At 46.8% G+C, this 16,922-nt stretch overlaps 1 long non-coding RNA gene across 1 annotated transcript; it reads left to right on the plus strand.

Annotated features, from left to right (window-relative positions):
• The first annotated feature begins 8,547 nt into the window (after positions 1-8,547).
• LOC103912176 lies at positions 8,548-16,069 on the plus strand. Its single transcript, XR_663357.1, has 2 exons — positions 8,548-8,854; positions 15,639-16,069. It is a non-coding gene; the product is annotated as an uncharacterized LOC103912176 (long non-coding RNA).
• Positions 16,070-16,922: the final 853 nt, after the last annotated feature.

Here is a 16,922-nt window from a genome sequence, read left to right on the forward strand (position 1 = left end):
CAGCCGCTTGGCGGTTCCCAGCCCCCCATATATAAAATAATGCTCTGAATTTTTAACAGCTGTAAGTTGCGTGTTCACTGGGAAACTGGTGGCGTCTCTTCCCGACTCGGTGTGCACCTGTACTCCTCAGCATGCCTCACATAACTAAACGTGCTTTTCCCCCCAGAAACGGGCATGTTTGCCTCCCTTTCTCCGGCCCGCAGGTACTGCTGCAACAAGGTGGCCTCATGGGTATTTTTTGTCCGATTCCGATGGTTTGAACAGTGAAAGATAAAACCACACATGTTCTGAGCCTGGGAACAGGTTTAAAGAGTCGAGGTGAGGCACTAAATTAACAGTGCTGCCGAACCCGCAGAAATAGCATTAAAAACTAATAAACCATATTGATTACCATCACAGCTTGCATTTCCCCTTGCCCTCCTCCGATGTGAGTTTGCTGGCTCAGCCCTGGCTGAGGGCAGCGGGTTGTTGCAGGGATTTGAAGGGTTTGGGCCGGCGGTGAAACCCCGGGTGTCGATTTAGGGTCAGTGCTGGTGATCACAGATCGGCAATGAAGTGCCCGAGGAGACACACGGGGTCCTGGCAGCCACCACCATGCTGGAGCTGCCTCTTCGGTCAGCCGGTGCGGCGCAGCCATGACGATCTCCACTAGCTTTCTTTGGGGCAATGTACACCTTTAATAACTTTCTTCTGCTGGCTGCGACCCGGTGGTCCAGCCCCCATGCTGCTCCTGTGCGTTCAAACCACTTGGCCATGTTTTATGGCTCCTTTGGGGCTTCCCTCCCTCAATCATGCCATCACTGGCATCCCGCCTCCAGACCGGACCCTGCATGGGTGTACCTGTTTCACCCTGTCACCCTACCACAAGGAGTGGATGTGCCACAGGCCCCATTTGTAGCTCTTTTTCAGAAGGAGCAGGTTTTGGGGCGCAGCTTTGGAGACACATGAAGTGGAGGAAGAAATGGAGGGGGGAAGGACTGCATTAGCCCCGTTTGACCTGGCATGTGGGAACTTGTGCGATGGAGGCAGAGGCAAGACTCTGCATGCCTCTCCCCAGAGCTACAGCTGCATGTAGCCTTCGGCGCGCGTTTTGAGCTGTTTCTATGGCTGCTCTCACAGCTTCTTCATAATTTCTGATTATTGAGATGAGCAGAGGTGGCTTTCCAGCCAGCTCACCAGCCCCTCTCCTGCCACAGGCTTGGGCAGGCTCAGAATCGGGGCTGGGGAAGTGAACATTGAACAAGACTCTTCTGCCTTTGTATTTCTACTGCAGGAAGATAATTTTTCTAATCAACTCCGTAGCATGACTCAGAGCCACATTTAAAAAGGAACACCAAGGAACATGTCACCCTGTGTACCTTCAACCAGGTACACTCCCTTCTTCCCCTCCCTGCTTCATGAACTGGAAAGAAGTACCTGAAAAATTCACTCTGGTCTGTCAGTAATGATAATCCTATCACTCTCACCCCCTCTGGCTTTCAGTAGCTTGGGAAGCAGTGAGCAACCAAGAGAGAAAGAAGAGCCCTCCAAACCATTTCCTTTTTTCAGGCAGGCAGGAGGGTGCTATAAGGAGTTCCTTTGTCTTTCCTTTTCTTTCAGAGGGATTGTTTAGGCCTAGCAAGGCTTGGCAAGGTTGGGTGCGTAAATATGAGAGGATACCAGAAGGAAATGAAGTTGGATTGTTCGAGAGCGTGCTCATTTCTTTGGCAGCATGCTGCATGGGAAGCATGTTGCAGCAGGCATTTTAACAGGCTGGGGGGAGGTCGGACCTATGGCCTGAAGTCTAGCAGGTCTCAACATTTTCTATGCTCTCAATCCCTACTCCTTTTGTATTGCCCAGAAGTTAGCTGGGACCCACACTATGTCCCATTTCACTATCTGGGAAAAGCAGACACTTTATATTCCCATTTTCTCCGCCTGCTCCTGCTCCTTTCTAAACTCCTGGTCATAAAAGATCACCTGCCTCTCTTTCACATTGACTGAGCTTCAGCTCTTCCTCATATGCAAAGCTGCATGTGTCAAGGCTAGAAATGTTTCAAAGCGGAAGAAAGCAGCTGTTGACAATCCTTTACCAAATTTCCTTTGGTTTCTTAACATAAGTATCTCCTAATAGTCCACTCCCTCTTGTAAAGTTTCTGTTGTAGAAACTATATAATATGGTGTATCATTAGCAGCACACTGTAGCAAAGGTGGCACTACAATGAACATCAAACTTGTCTCTTCCTGGCCTTTCCTTTTAAATGACAAAATCTGTAAACCCTCACATCTCACTGCATGCCTTTTCTTTGTGGGTTCTCCCTGCAGGGCTGTCTCCCAGCATGAAGGGTATGGCAGGGCAGTAACAATCTGTAATACCCTCTTTCTGATAGTTTCTCATTAAGTAACCATTACTCACCACGGATGCAGATAAGGTACTGGGCTAGGTGTGACCAAAATGGTAGATCTACTCTTCCTGTGCCTAGATCCAAGGGGAATTTACCTATTTTCTTAAATTATCCTGGTTATCTGCATTTCCCAGCAGGGTCTTGAACACCTGAGGTGCTGAATTTGACACTGATTTGAATAGGATGGCAGAATTCACTCAGCACCTGAAACATGCACCTGCTTGGGAAGCCTGTCTCACTGCCAATACCTGGTACACCAGAAGAAAGCAAATCCCATCCTATATGCACGTTAACATTCCTGGTTAATACAGAATGGAGTAGAGAGGATGCCAGAAGAGGAGGAATCAGCAGCCTCTATCCCAAGACTGTGGCTACCCTTCCTTTCTCTGGGCTGGCTGTATTGCCTTCACTGGTGAGACCTATTCTGTCACAGAGGAGGATTTGCCTTTATACCAAAGGACAATCATCCGTATCGACCATCCCTTCTTCTTCAGTTACTTTGCTATTATAGCCCATTTCTGGGCCACAGTGAAAGCTTTAAGCTCTCCCTTGCCATTAGATGGCAATGTAGATTCACAAATCCTCTTTCTTCCTGGAGCCCCTGGAAAACCATCTTGCTGCTGGTGGAACGGCTGGTAAAGCCTCAAATCTTTTATTTCCACCTATTTCACCTTTTAAGACCTAGGCATCCTGAATTTGTTTCGCCTGCAAACGAATGGAGCTGGCTGCCTGGGATGCCAGCTCCTCTGGAGTCCTCGGTGGCATGAGTGCTCTCTCTTTCTCTCCATCTAGGGCCCTCCTTTGCACACAGAGGTTAATTTTTTTGCTCTTCCAGCAATTAATTCATTTGTCTCTTGTTTTGCTGCTTCCAAAAGATATTTTGCTGTCTTGCTTGTTTCTCAGCTTACTGCCAAACCTGGTAGGCAAGTGAGTCATGGGCTGCCGCAGGCCAAACCCCGGAGGATACAGACTTCTTCCTAGGGTCATGAATCTCCCATCTGGGAAGTTATAAAGAACTGCAGTGAGAAATAACTACCACCGCAAAATGCTTTTCCCCATATCCATTTTTCAGCTTTTCCATTGTCTGCACTTGACTGGTTCATTTAACATGTGTGTTACTGCATTTTTTTCCTTCACATCTCCCTTTCCACCAGAAAATGTCACCAACTCACATCCAACTTTTGCTCAGAAAACCTGCAGGTTCATTTGTGTTCCAAAACCAGGCAAGTTTGCTCCTTCAAAGCTGAATATACATAGCTTTTTTTTCTGGAGCCTGTTTTAAGTTCAATCCCGTGCCAAAGAGTCCATCAGTTCCCAGTAACGCAATATTGATGCTGGGCAGCTAGCCAGGGAAGTTGTAGGATCTTTTGGAGTCCGATTCTGATACTGCAGCAGGATCCGTCTGGCTTGGTAACTTCAGCTGCGTTAGTGGCAGAAATCCTCATATGTACCAAAAAGAACGAAAGGAGGATCAACCCCCCTTTTTGAGACACCTTTTTTAAAAAATATCTGTTATGCTGCCGGAGCAGATGGAGAGCTCCTGACTGTTGTCTGGAACAGGGCAGGATGACAGGGACATTTTCCCCTGTGCCAGGCAAAGATGGGAGATTGTGGCTGGGAATTCAGTGGAACAGAGAGGCCATTTGGCCTGGGAGCACAGGACCCTATAGCTTGACAGGCAGATGACAGGACAGAGTCAGTGCAGAGACCGTCACTTTCCCTTGTCACTCACACCTCCCGTGTATGTTAACATAAGCACCTTCCAGCTTTTCTGGATTTTAAATGGTCTAAACAATGAAGATTTTGCCCTACTCCCCAGGAGAAGTACTCCTCCGTCATAGAAAGGCTCTCTTTATTCCTGGTGTGCAAGAAGTTAATAGTATTCCTAAGCACTCTCGCAGATGTGAGCAGTATGCTGTAGATAAGTTATATCAGGAGAAAGCGTTATCACTTGGGCTTACGTATTTTGTGCTTATCCGTTGGACTGTAAAAAGCTGTTGCATTTAATTACCCATTTTTCAAAGCATTTATTAATCATTTATTAGCTCTTTGTTCATTTCCTGTAGATGTAACTTGACATATAAAGTGAGCCCAGCCATTTTATAACCAAGCACATGATAGGAGGAGGAAAGCACTGGGTGATAGAAGAGGCCTTACTCATCTTACTTATCTGTAAAGCACTGCGCACATGGTGGTACAGCTCTAGCTGGGGCCTCTGGGTACTTCAGGAATATAAATACTAGTGCCTTAAGCTGTCCCATCACCCGAGATATCTGGGGCGCTGAATGAATGAGGTGGCAGGCTCCATATTGGACTGGAGATTTCTAACCTTAAGTTATCACTGTCAAGCCTCATGATTTGTCCTGCATGGCCAGTCACTCCCTGTGAGCAAACCTTTCCCAGCCCTGTGCTCCCCAGCACCCAGTGTGGGTCTCAGGGCTCAGAATGCTGCAGCCTTCCCTCTGCACCATCAGTTAACAGAGCAGGAGGACAATCATGGGGTAGAGAACGTGCCCGCCAGCAGATTCATGTACTTAGGGGAGCCTAACACAAAGCCCCTCTTCGGCACCCAGCATTGCAGAGTTGCAGGTATAGCATTGTCAATCTGACAAGGGCAGTCATCTCTCACGCTTCATCCCTTGCTGTCTATCTGCTCCTAAACACAAACTCACCCCAAACAAACTTCAAAGGAAAATCCTTAGTGTTCAGCATTACTGACCACAAGTCCTGGGATCAGAGAGCTTCAGGAAACAGCAAAGCATCTTCCTTGCCTGAAAGGCCAGCACTATGAGAGTGGTTTCCCCAAAGACTTATAGGCTCTGCCAGGGGAATCAGGGTCAAATTTTCCCCAGATGTTGCAATTTCCCTATGATTGCTACCAGAAAATAAAGAAACTTTTATTTCCTTATAGAGCAACATCCCACTTCTCCTCTGTTGTCCTCTGCAAGGAGAGTAGCACAGCAAGCAGCAAAACACAGCCATTGCCAAAAAAAAACCAAAAAAACAAAAAAAAAGGCCTGAGAAATGAGTCTCTCTATTCTGGCATTATAAGAAGACATTATGAGGCCCAGGATCACCTCAACCAGCTTGAAGCATCTTAATGAAGCACCTAATTTAGGCAGGTGTTTCTCTTTTGCTCTAGTCAATGGAGTAAGGAAGCTTTGAGAACAGGAGAAGAGGAGACAACATTTTATAAATGCTTTTGCTTTATTTCTTTGCCCACCTGGGTTTTAAATTGCTTTTCAGGCTCTCCTAATGAGTGTTTCTCTGAATGTTTGCATGTCTTCTGTTTGCCCTCAATATGGGGAAAAACTTAAGTCAATAAGTTTTTATTTGATTTGTAAATAATACCAGAGTGACACATTATCACAGATTCTCAGAACTCTGACTCCATGTCTTGTTGTCTAGATATGACATGCCAGAGACATCACCCAAGTAGGCTGCAAGGCACAGGGTAGGGGATGGAGATTAAAATAACTTTGAAAGACTATCTAGAACTTTATCCTGCACCTCTGTTTAGCCCACAAACCGTCAGGAGCTGGTGAAATAATTGCTTTGGACAGATAATAAAACATCCTCTAGCAAAACTAAGGTACTTAATATACTGCCCAAGTCAATTTCCCTTATTTCTGCTGTCCTCTTGCTTTTAATAATGGTTTAATGAAAAATTCAAAATTAATTGGAACTGGCATTAGACATTCATGTGTCCTAGTGAGGGTTTCACTGCTTCAATATTTCATAAGCTGACTTCACTGCTATGCTTCTCCTTATCCTGGCTTTCATAGGCTAGAATATCATCTCTTTTCATAAAGTGAAGGGTCCTGATATGGGCAGATAGGGGTGCATGAGAAAAGTTTGCAACCACATCATAGGCAAAGATAATAGCCGTGTGTTTTCTTTCTGCCACCATCCCCCCTTTCTATGTAATGATACACATCTGAGCCTTGACTGGAAAGAGCTGTCCTAAAAATAAACAGGAGCCGTCTGAAAGGTGTCTGAGGGAGGTATTTGGCAGCTGTCAGGCTGTCACGTATGCTAGAAGGATGGAGCTGATGGACTCGCTGACACCAGACGGGCTCTGCTGAAATGAAAATGCCTTATGCTTCCCTTGGCACTCACTGGGCAAATTCTGTTGGCCGGAGCCATCAGACCTCAGTGTGTCTGGGGCCTGATCCAGTTCTGGCTGCCGTCAATGAGAGTCTGCCCTTGGATGGCAGTGGGAATTGGATCAGACCCTTGCTTTACCCCTGAGACTCTGGCTTTACACCAGCAATGAATTTTGGCTCCCCAAGTGAATGTCACCCCAATGGAGACGGATACACCAGGCTCCAGGCTTGAAAGTTTCTGTAGGTCTCTGAAAATGAGACCTTTCACTGAGATGCCTAGATATGGGGACCAGAGCCTAACCTTTCACATTTTTTTTTCTAACAACTTTGCACCACTCTGTGGCTCAGTTTCTCCGTCTCTAATAGGGGTGGTGGTGTCCTGTCTTCAAGATTATTGACATATCTGTAGATCCAGGCATTTTTAAATGCTTCCAGACCATGACTGTGCCAAAAGCTGTTCCTATTTCCCACAAGGTGCTCAATGGACACGTGTTATACCATGCAGTAGTCACAAGATAAGCAAACAGAAACATGAAGGCATGACATGACTCATCTCAAGCCTTTGCAGCAACTCAGTGGTAGAGTGAGGACCCAGGAATCCCAGTCCCCACCAAAACAATCATACCTTTACAGTGACCGAATCTGGAAAGAAAATTTTGCTAGCAGAAGTTTCGGTTCTTCTCAAGTGCACAGGGAAATCTCCATTGCCTGTTGTGTAACTGAAGATATTTGCTGCTGTTCTTGGCAGAGACATAATGTGCTGGGGAGGGAAAAAGAAGGAAGGTGTGAAGACAGGGTGGAAACCTCCTTGTTTCTCAATGGGAGAGCGGACACCTCTCTTGTTCTCAGTGGGCGCTGACTGCTGCCATATCTGAAAATCTGACAGTTTGTTTTGTTATCTAATGGGTGAGAGCAGCCCCTTTTTAGTGAAAAGCAGACTCTGAAGTCAACTATCTTGCAGTACTTTGGTCTGAAAATACTGGTCTGGGTTGAGAAGAATGGACAAGGGAATTAATTCCTGTAATATGGGCTGCAGGAAATTACCTACAAGATAAGAGGGTGACTTGATCTTTTTGAGAAAAAAAAAATTACTTCCCTATCTTGATGATGTTTGCTCTGAAGTATCATCTTGTGACTGCCAGAGTCTGCCTTGCAGGATCATTCAATTACAGGCAGCTCCCGTGGCTGGCATCACTTCTTTCCTTTCAGAGGTATCGTTGTATTTACCAAAGTATTGCTTGTTCCTCTTGGTATTCTGAGGCCTCTGTTGTCACCTGTTTGCATGGTGTGCCTGCAGCCCTGTGATGCTGTCCCTGCTCATGTGCTAGAGCAGGATACAACCGCCCCTTCAATTAGGCAGGGATCTGAAAGGAAGAGGAAATCAAGATGATGAACCAGTGAGGAGCACGTGTGAGTCAGTATTAGATATCTGATGGTATGACGAGCAATGAATGAGTCCTACCCCTTTTGGAGGGTCCCAGCCTGTTTGCCTACAATAACTATTCAGATATCCTAGGGGGAAACATTGGTGCACTGCACCAATGAGGGGTGTTCACACCAGCCAGGCTGTGTGTCTCCTTCCGAGCTCTGGCTCTCCCCCATGAGGAATTTTTCACTATGCAGAGTACTTTTCTCTTCTTCATTAAAATGGCCATGTTAAATAGCTATGAGGTTCCTCAACGCCTACTTTGTTGAACAGATCTACCCCACACCTGGCAACTTTTTAGAGCAGAAGACATGAGGTTACTAACCCATTCATTTCTCACATGCACCCATGTTTCTAATGGCTATGGAGATACAGCTTTAAAGTCCTCTGAAAGCCATTGGAATGAAGAGCACTTTGTGAAGACGTTATAATTATTATGGGATTTAGGGGTGTGTGGAAATGATTCAGGGAGATGTTTCCCAGCCAGCAGGCTCTTGGAGCCAGGTGAGCTCTTCCCTGGAATGTGAAGCATGCAGCACGGCAACTGGGAGGAGCAGGTTTGGCAGGACATTTTAAGTTGTTCACGGCAGACATCCTCTTCAGAGCCACATCCCTGCTTTACCGACCTTCCAGCTGGATGTTACTCTCTGCCACACTGGCCCTGGTGAGCTGGAAAGGATGGACACGCTGCGAAGGAGTCTTTCTCGCTGGAAGAGGTACCACATTAAAGTGCACCTGGCTGACGAGGACCTGATGATGCCCCTGACGGTCAGGCCCAGAGACACAGTGATGGACCTACGGGCTCACTTAGTACGGGAGGGCGTCACTTCCTGGAAGAAGACATTTTATTACAACTCCAGGCAGCTTGAGGAGCACGAGACTCTCAAAGAAGCCAATATCCAGAATGGCTCTGTCCTGCTTCTTGTCAGCAATAAAAGGTAGGCAAGGAGCTTGTCTGCAGCGGGGGCGGTGCAAAGGAAGGGGAATGCTCTGCGTATCTCAGCCCTTTGGGACACTTTCCTGTTGGGGTTTGCAGAAAGCAGATCAGGAACTCAAACCCTGCAATTTCCAGCAGGCAGATTGAGATCCAAGGCTCTTCAGCTCCAGACATGCTGTGGTGTGAAATGAGGGGGTAAGAGGAGGAGGAAATCTCATTGATGCTGCCTGTCCTGTCTCTGATCAGGTCTCACTTTCCCGGCTATTTGGCCAAGCACAGAGGGAGAGACAAGATGTGCAAAAGGGCAAGGGGGATTGTGCGATGTGGGGGAGTGCTCTGGGAGCCTCTCACTTGTCCTCTTTCTTTCTTATCGTGTCTGGCTCTCGCCATTTCTTTTTAGTAGATACTTTCTGCAAGTATTTGGGGGTGGCGCAGTCCTGCTTTGACAGGGAAAAGCTGTGAGCCGCCAGCTTACAGCAAAGCACAATGAATGCTGGACAGAGATGGCAAGAGGCTGCAGCTTCCCAAAATGTGGCCAGATTGCGGCAGAAAATACAGTGAGACTAGAGACTTCCGGGATAGCCAGTGCCAAGGAGATCAGTCAGGGCAAGTATTATGTCCCAGTGGGAATGAAAGCCGAGATAATGAACCCGAGACCCACTGGCCCACAGTCTTTAGATTCAGTGGGGTGAATTTATGCTCAGCTGCGCTGTCTTTCCTAATGTCTGGCTTGTTGCTACCAGCATGATTAATTCTGTGAAGCACTTTGGGGATACCAAGTAGAAGAGGTGCACAACAGAGTATGGGTGTACTGCATCTAATTCAGCTTTCTGAATCCTGAGCCCTCTGAGTTATGTGTCTATGCTGATCAGAGTTTCCTCTGCAGAAAAACCTGCACTAAAGACTTCAGTTCCTGATTATATGCCACATACTGGAATGGTCCTATTTTCCAGTCCAGAGGCAGCTTGAAATCTCACACAAAGAAGATTTAATAAAGCATTTACTTTCAGAGCTCAGTGAGACACAAGAGATTTCACATCGCTCAGCTAACTGCAAACCCCAAGTCACCCGCGGCCCCTTTCTCCAACATCTCATTTCAGCTCTCTGATTAACTTGGCTCGGCTCCTCCTTTTCACCTTGTTTTTAATGGCAGGAGCATTTCTATTTGTTGTTGTTTCCAGTGTTTATTTTCCTAAATTGTACAGCCTGAATTTTCAAGAGTAAAAAAGGATTGAGGGACTCAGTTGATGGAGTGCACATATTGACGCTCTTTTGACAGATGCCTGATTTCCATAACGTGCTATGCACCTTCCCACATGCTGCAAAAGCAGGGCGTAACTGCAGCAATGCAAAAATCACCAGGAGATTCTGTCCCCAGTGTGCTGAGTTCAGGGTGCCCACTTGAAGTCACTAGCCAGTTTTGAAAATTTAGAGCCTTCTGCTGAAAGCTCCAGCTCAGTTTTTGTGAGTACCTGAAAAAGGGAGTAGGATTTCTAGTATTTTTCTCCTTGAATTTCATCAAAACCTTCCTGGCTCCTGAACAAGCACCTTTGTCCAATCTCGTATTCCTTTTCCCAGGGCTGGGTGCATTGTGGGGGGTGAACAGTCTCTCCCTGAAGTCACATCTCTCCTTGAGTTCTTGGACACGAAGAATTACTGGGTTGTGACAACCGCAGCCACTCCCAAAGTATTTTGTGTGGCAGGAGTGATAAATGCCCAGGTATGGGGGATACATTTCTCTAAAGGCTCATGGGGGTGACTGAGCTATCGTTGTAGCATGGTCCCCCTAGATATTTCTGAGACATGCTTGTGTGTGGCTTGGCAGCCATAACCCTGCTCAGTACATAGTCCTGGGCTGAGTGCAGCCTCTGTGACTCAGCTCCTTGCCAGATCCTCAGCATGCAGAGGACTTTTTTAGAGGGCTCTCTCTATCACTTAAACTGAGAGTTAGGAAATACAGAAGGCAGGTGCTGCATTGCAATTGAGATTACAGCACCATTTTGAGCCGTAAGATTATTTGGCCAGATCTTTAGGTATTATAAATCCATGTTGCTCCAATAGTGTCCGTGGAGATATGCCAGTCTGTATCAGCTGGGTAACAGTGTGCACCCTTGGGGAACAGGAGGAGAGTAGCCTACGCAGCGTTAGGACTGCCTAGGAGCCACAGGAGGAGAGAGGAATAGAGAACATGGTGCTGAGTTTGACCAGCAGCCCTGAGGATTTAAGAGTTGGTTTTAGTATTTCACCGACTCAGTGAGGTATGGACCCTCTCCATCAAAGGTCAGCATCTGCTTCTTAAGTTCTCCCTGAAAAACTTGGTGTCTCCTACTTACACTTTTGTACTGAGATGCCAGCCAAGTAAAGCTATATTAATTCCAAAAGTGGAGTTGCTGTGATTGCCAAGGTCTGCAGCTCAGTGTCGTGCCTATAAATATTAATGGTCACTCTGTATGCTATGTGTTCCTACAAGAGGCTCACGGGACAGTTTACTTTGAACCAGAGAAAACATGAAAATGACCCTATTTTTCACCCACCCCACCCCCTCTTAATGCCTTTGTAGATAATTGGCATTTAGCAAAGGCCAAGTCAGCATCTCCACTTCTCGCTCGTCTTTTCTGGGGTTTGTAACTTAGTCATAAAAATTCACTTAAGGCTGCAGCTTGGCAGGAAAGGGATCAGCATACCAGCTAATACTGAAAATTTATTTGGACCTTAGTGTTCAAAAGTTCGAGCAAGCCATTTTGGAGTTCAGTCAACATGACCTCTCGCCCTGGGAAAACACACGGGCAGCCCAGAACTGGGAATACCACATCCACTGAGGGTGCAATTCCCCCTTGTGCAGATTAATCACATTACTGCTGCACTGACTGAGACTGCAATCCTGTTGCAGTAGAAGCTGAGCAAAGAACATGCTGAAAAACAGTTTCTGCCCTAGAGAGCTACATATTACAATAACATGGTTTGCAAGTGGGTAAAACAAGCAAAGCAAGACTTGAATGTGAATGAACAAGCAGAGAGAGAAACCGCCCAGCCCAGTGGCCTTGGGCCAGCCTGTGGTGTTCAAGCCATCAGTGCCCAATGCAGGGAGACCACCAGCGAGTCTCGACATGAAAAGAGCAGCCATCCAGCACAGCTGCAACAACATCCACAAGGGCATGCAGCAGGCTGTCCCAAATGCCCAAAGTGTGATCAGTCCTGGTACTGTAGGCCACGCCACGGCAGAACCTGTTTGGCTCGCTCTGGAGGTGGTGCAGGGCCCCAGAGCCAGGTAGCTGCTCAGCTGGTCTGGTGGTGATGTGGGAGTTCCTGAAACTGGCATGACTCTTCCCGAGTTTTGTCTGCTGCAGCGAGCCGCCCGGATGCTCTTTGCCAGCTGCATGCTGTGGAGCACTGACCAAAGAGGCCCCTACAGTGTAGTCAGCAGCACTGCTGGATAGCGGGTGTATGGCATTAGCTGCTCCTTGTTGATAATTTGCTGGCTGCATTTTGATGCTAGATATTAGGTGGAGGGATATTGTCTTGAACTGGTGAATCCACCACTTAACCCATGAGCCATTTCAAATAGAGGATAGAAATGGGTGATCCAGATGTGCTGTGTGCCTGTCACTGACCGTTCCTAAGGATGCACAGCTCCAGCTGGCTCTGGATGTGGTATAAGCACAGGCACATTGACAGAGCCTTCACACTTGGTTTCAGGCTCCTTTCTTGTGCGGTCACCTCTAGCAGTCAGTCAGACAAGTGCTGTACTAATACATTAACCAGCACCATGACTGTTCTCTGTTACAATGTTGGAGTATTGCACTGCAGTTTTGGCCCAGTCCAGATGTGTTTCAGGAGCTAGCATGGGCCAGGGACCGTTCCTTATGGGCTGTCTGGATGTGACCATGCAGATTTGGAGGGTAAGAATTTAATATGAAAACACTGGCCGTTCGGTGCCAGCTGTCCTCTCAATGCAGAAGAAAGTCCCAGGCACATTTAATTTACTGGCATAGACTCAGCCACAGCACATGGGATCCCCTCAGTCTTTTAGAAGCTGAGGTTCATTGAGGCCAAGCAGCTGTTATCCTATATGGTTTGCCTGGAGAATGGAGTTCAGTAAGTCACTGGTGAATAGGTTAAATAAAGTAGGTGCCGGCCCTGAGTTTAGCAGAAGTCTATTATCTGGAATCTCTTGGTGTTGATTTTCTGGCCTGGAGTCACCTGAAAACATCTATCTCAGGGCATTAGCAGTTACCATAACAACTCATCTAGGAACAACTCCTGACAGCTTGAAGAGCAGACCAAGGTCCCATGTGATGTATAAGCCACTCTTAGGTCAAGATAAGCATGTCCAGGATTCTCCCTCTTCTGCAATCTAGCCTCAGTGTCTCTGGTGAGTGCCAGTGCTTATACAAGCTTTAATATACTTGGGACCCTGCTTTATCATTCAGAGGCTCTTCAGCCTAGTTTTCCAAAGGTCTATCCATTCAAGGAGCTACCGCCTGGCAGAATAACAAAACCATCCATCTTTGGGGAACCCAGCTACTTCCCTTATTGGCATTCAGTTTACAGTCTCTGTTTTTTTGCCTCATAAATGAAAACTATGACTGAGCCACTTGCATAAGGTCCAGTTTAGCTGATGCTAAGGAACTACTGCCTACATTTGACTCCCGTGATGACATAAGGATCAATGTTTGACATAGACACTTGGCAGTGGCTCACTCCAGGTTTATATTACTCCACTATCCTGTCACCCCTCCTCACTCTCACTGGAATTGCCTAAGAAGCACTCACCAAGCAGAGCAGATGATGTTGGATCTCTAGAAAGAGAAACCAGAAAAACAATGGGATCTACACAGTTTGACCCTGCATAGAAAGCCGATATTACAGCCCAGACATGAATTGAGTCCCTTACACTGGGTTTCAGTGTGATTTTGTGATGCCTGCTCCTTGCACTGACCTCCTGGGGTTGCTCAGTAATTACTCCTCAGCATGGAGGGGAGACTTTTCGTTCCCATTCAGCTACTACAGACTTGCCCTGTTAAGCTTAGGCCTAACAGCAGGTTCCAAGGCATCTCACAGTAGGATAACGATCCTTTAAATATCACTGGGAGTCTCTTTTCTCAGGGAGAACTAATTAAGTTCTTCAGCACATGCTTAGACATATGTTGACCTGGTATGGCCTTAACAGGCCTGCTTCCATCTACTGGATAAATAACACTGGCTTAAAAAATATCCTCCTAGAGATGCGTTACTTAGGCAACAGCCAGGTGGGGGACTGACTTCATCTCTGTGGCTGAAGGTAGTATTTATGTGTATTACTCACGGGCCAAGCTCTCTGCTGGTGTAAACTCCTTGAAATCAGTTAAGTGATTTTTAAGTTCCGAAAGCACTGGTGCAGTTACCTCTGCTGACCTCTTGCAGCGTACAGGCCAGAAAGTGACACCTGTATTTAGCTCAGTTACTTACTGTTCAGCCCAAGAAACTCATTTAACAAAAGCAGAGGGTTGCATCAGCGGAGAGCATGGTCCATAGGATCTGAATTCCTCTCCTGTGCAGTTGCATGGGATTGCAGTAGATGAAACTGTGCTGATGTGTCCCATGGGGGGGCCTGTCTTGGCTCTAGGCAAAGAATTAATGAATGGAAAGTATATTCTAAACCAGGTTCTTTTCTGGTGTGATATGGCACAGCTTCCTGGACTTCTCTGTAGTTGTGCTGATTTATACCATGTGAGGATTTTGCCCACTTGGGATAAATACTCTCTCCTGTGCCCTGGTGTTTTATGGGGCAGATGGGCGACAGGGTGGGCTCACAGCAAATCCTTGGCTATTACAAACCCCTGAAGTTTCAAGCAAGGAAGCAAGTGCTAGAATGTGAATCCTCTTCTGGGTTTTGCAGAAAACCCAACCAGCGGTTGGTATCAGTCTAAGTAGACTTGTTGTGTCCTTTATTAGGACCCAGCAAAAAACCCCACCCCATAAACTTTGACCTTCTTTAAGTCCTGATGAAATGTTTGCAGCACAGTCTCAGTTTCTTGTCTGCATAATAGCAAAGAGCAATTCACAGGAATCAAAAGACTCAGCCCTGCACTTACTGGCTCGGCTGGGTGGGGTGGCTGCCTGGTAGAGCTGCTGCCTACGGGCCATGAGTATCTTGGTTGCAGTCCAAGGCATGATAACAAAATCTCTAAGCAAATGCTAGCCCTGAAGAGGTTCCCCTAGAAACTTGCAAGAGCTTCAGCTTCTGTTCTGGAGACCCCAGGGGGTAGCCCTAGATGATTTCTAAGGGTCTTCAGAAGAGTGACTAAGAACGTAATCCTACTTTTGCTAAGCTTAAGTCTTCTATGCAGGGTCTCTACCCCGTCAGAAAATGTTTATGGAACCATAACCCCCGAAAACCACCGTTTAGTGCTAATGCATGTGGGTGAGCATGTTTAGAGCAATTCAAGCTGTGTCTTATTGTAAACATCCTCAAAGTGGTCCTAAAGCTACAGGCTGCCCTGTTCTGAGATGAAAAATGGATTTCCAGGAGCATGCACTAAAGAGGGAGAGCCTTGCCTATGGGAAAAAGGCTTCCAGACAGTTGCAGGTTATCTGGAGGGTGAAGGCATCTTTTGCAGAAGGATAAACAGGTCTGACACCCTGCAAGTGGCTTATCCTCAGCTGTATAGTGTGACTGAAAAAACTAAACAGCCAGAGGACCAGGTTTATATTCTCCCCACACCAGGGTCAGTGCCTCCTTGGTCAAATGCCATTTTTGATTGCATGTCTGCAGTGCTCCAAGTATTTGCCTCTTTCTTATTCAGATAATGCCAAAGAGCACAGCCAAGGCCATGAGAGATGGGGAGTGTGACAAGGGCTGAAGGGAAGCAGATAGAAGAGAGCTTGGCCGGGGAAAGGCAGCCTGGCCACCAGCGTTTGGTAAGTCCCTCCCTGCATGCCAGCTCAAGGACTGTTCAGAAAGCAGCTCCCAGTGTTTTCAGCACAGTACCCGTGAATAATTAACCCAAACAAAACAACAAATAACGTTTCCTCATCAGCATGCCATGTGGTCTCAGCTGCCAAAAGAGAAGCGTGGGTAAGACTGACTCAGCTCCTGAGGGCAGTGAATCAGAGTGAATTGCCCATGAAAGGGTGACTTCTGCCTGGGTGATGAAGTGAGAAGGAGCCGAGGTGGACTTTGCTTAGGGCCCCAAATGGGGACATTGGACATCCGACATCTGAGACTCCTTCCGACTCTCTCACAGGATTCCTCAGTAAGTTGCTGATCTTGGTCTTTGTTTTCCTACCTGTAAATCTGAGATAATTTATTCTTCCCTATCTCCCACTCTTTGTCCAGCCAGCTGTAAGTGACTCAGGTTAGGGACTGTCTGGGCTCCTGAGCAGTTCCTATACAGCGGGGCCCTGATTTCTAGGCTGAAGGCTCAAATACAGCAAATAAGCGGTAAGCACACTATAGACAGTCCTGGAGCTTGGCAGCCTTTATATATCCAAAGGACAGAGACTGGTTGGTCACTGTTATGGTGACTACCTCACCTGACATTAGGGACCCATTGTTACACCAAAACTGCCTTATTTTTGAGCCAGGGTTTATAAGGCAATGAGCCTTCTTGTGTTGTTCTTTCATCTGTGGGCCAGTCCCTGCGCTCCAATAACTTCTGAACCAGCTGACCTGATTCAACCCAGTTTGATGGAACGATAGAGGTCTCACTGACCCAAGATTCCTGCAATTTTCCTGAAAAAACAGCAGCTGGATAGAAGAGAGATATTTAAGTTAATATCCTACTGAAGGAAAGGTAATTACACCTCTTGCTCCTTATCTATTTTGAGATGCAGCAGCCAGGTGACCAGCTGGCATTTAGATACTGGCTAGTCAATCAGTACCTGCCTAGCTTCAAACAAGCTACTGCACTTGCTGCCCCTTGCCTGCAAAGCAAGAAGCTGTTGGAAGAGCCGAGGACTTTGCTGGGGAGGTCTGGAGGGGATAAGGGTGCCCTGGGGATATTACAGTGAGCTGGGAGCACCAAGAAAGGAAGAAATAGAAGTCAGTTGTAATACACAAATCAGAAGGAGAACGGGTTTCACCAGTT

The sequence above is a fragment of the Pygoscelis adeliae genome, unplaced genomic scaffold, assembly GCF_000699105.1.
Source record: "Pygoscelis adeliae isolate BGI_AS28 unplaced genomic scaffold, ASM69910v1 Scaffold582, whole genome shotgun sequence".
Lineage (NCBI taxonomy): Eukaryota > Metazoa > Chordata > Aves > Sphenisciformes > Spheniscidae > Pygoscelis > Pygoscelis adeliae.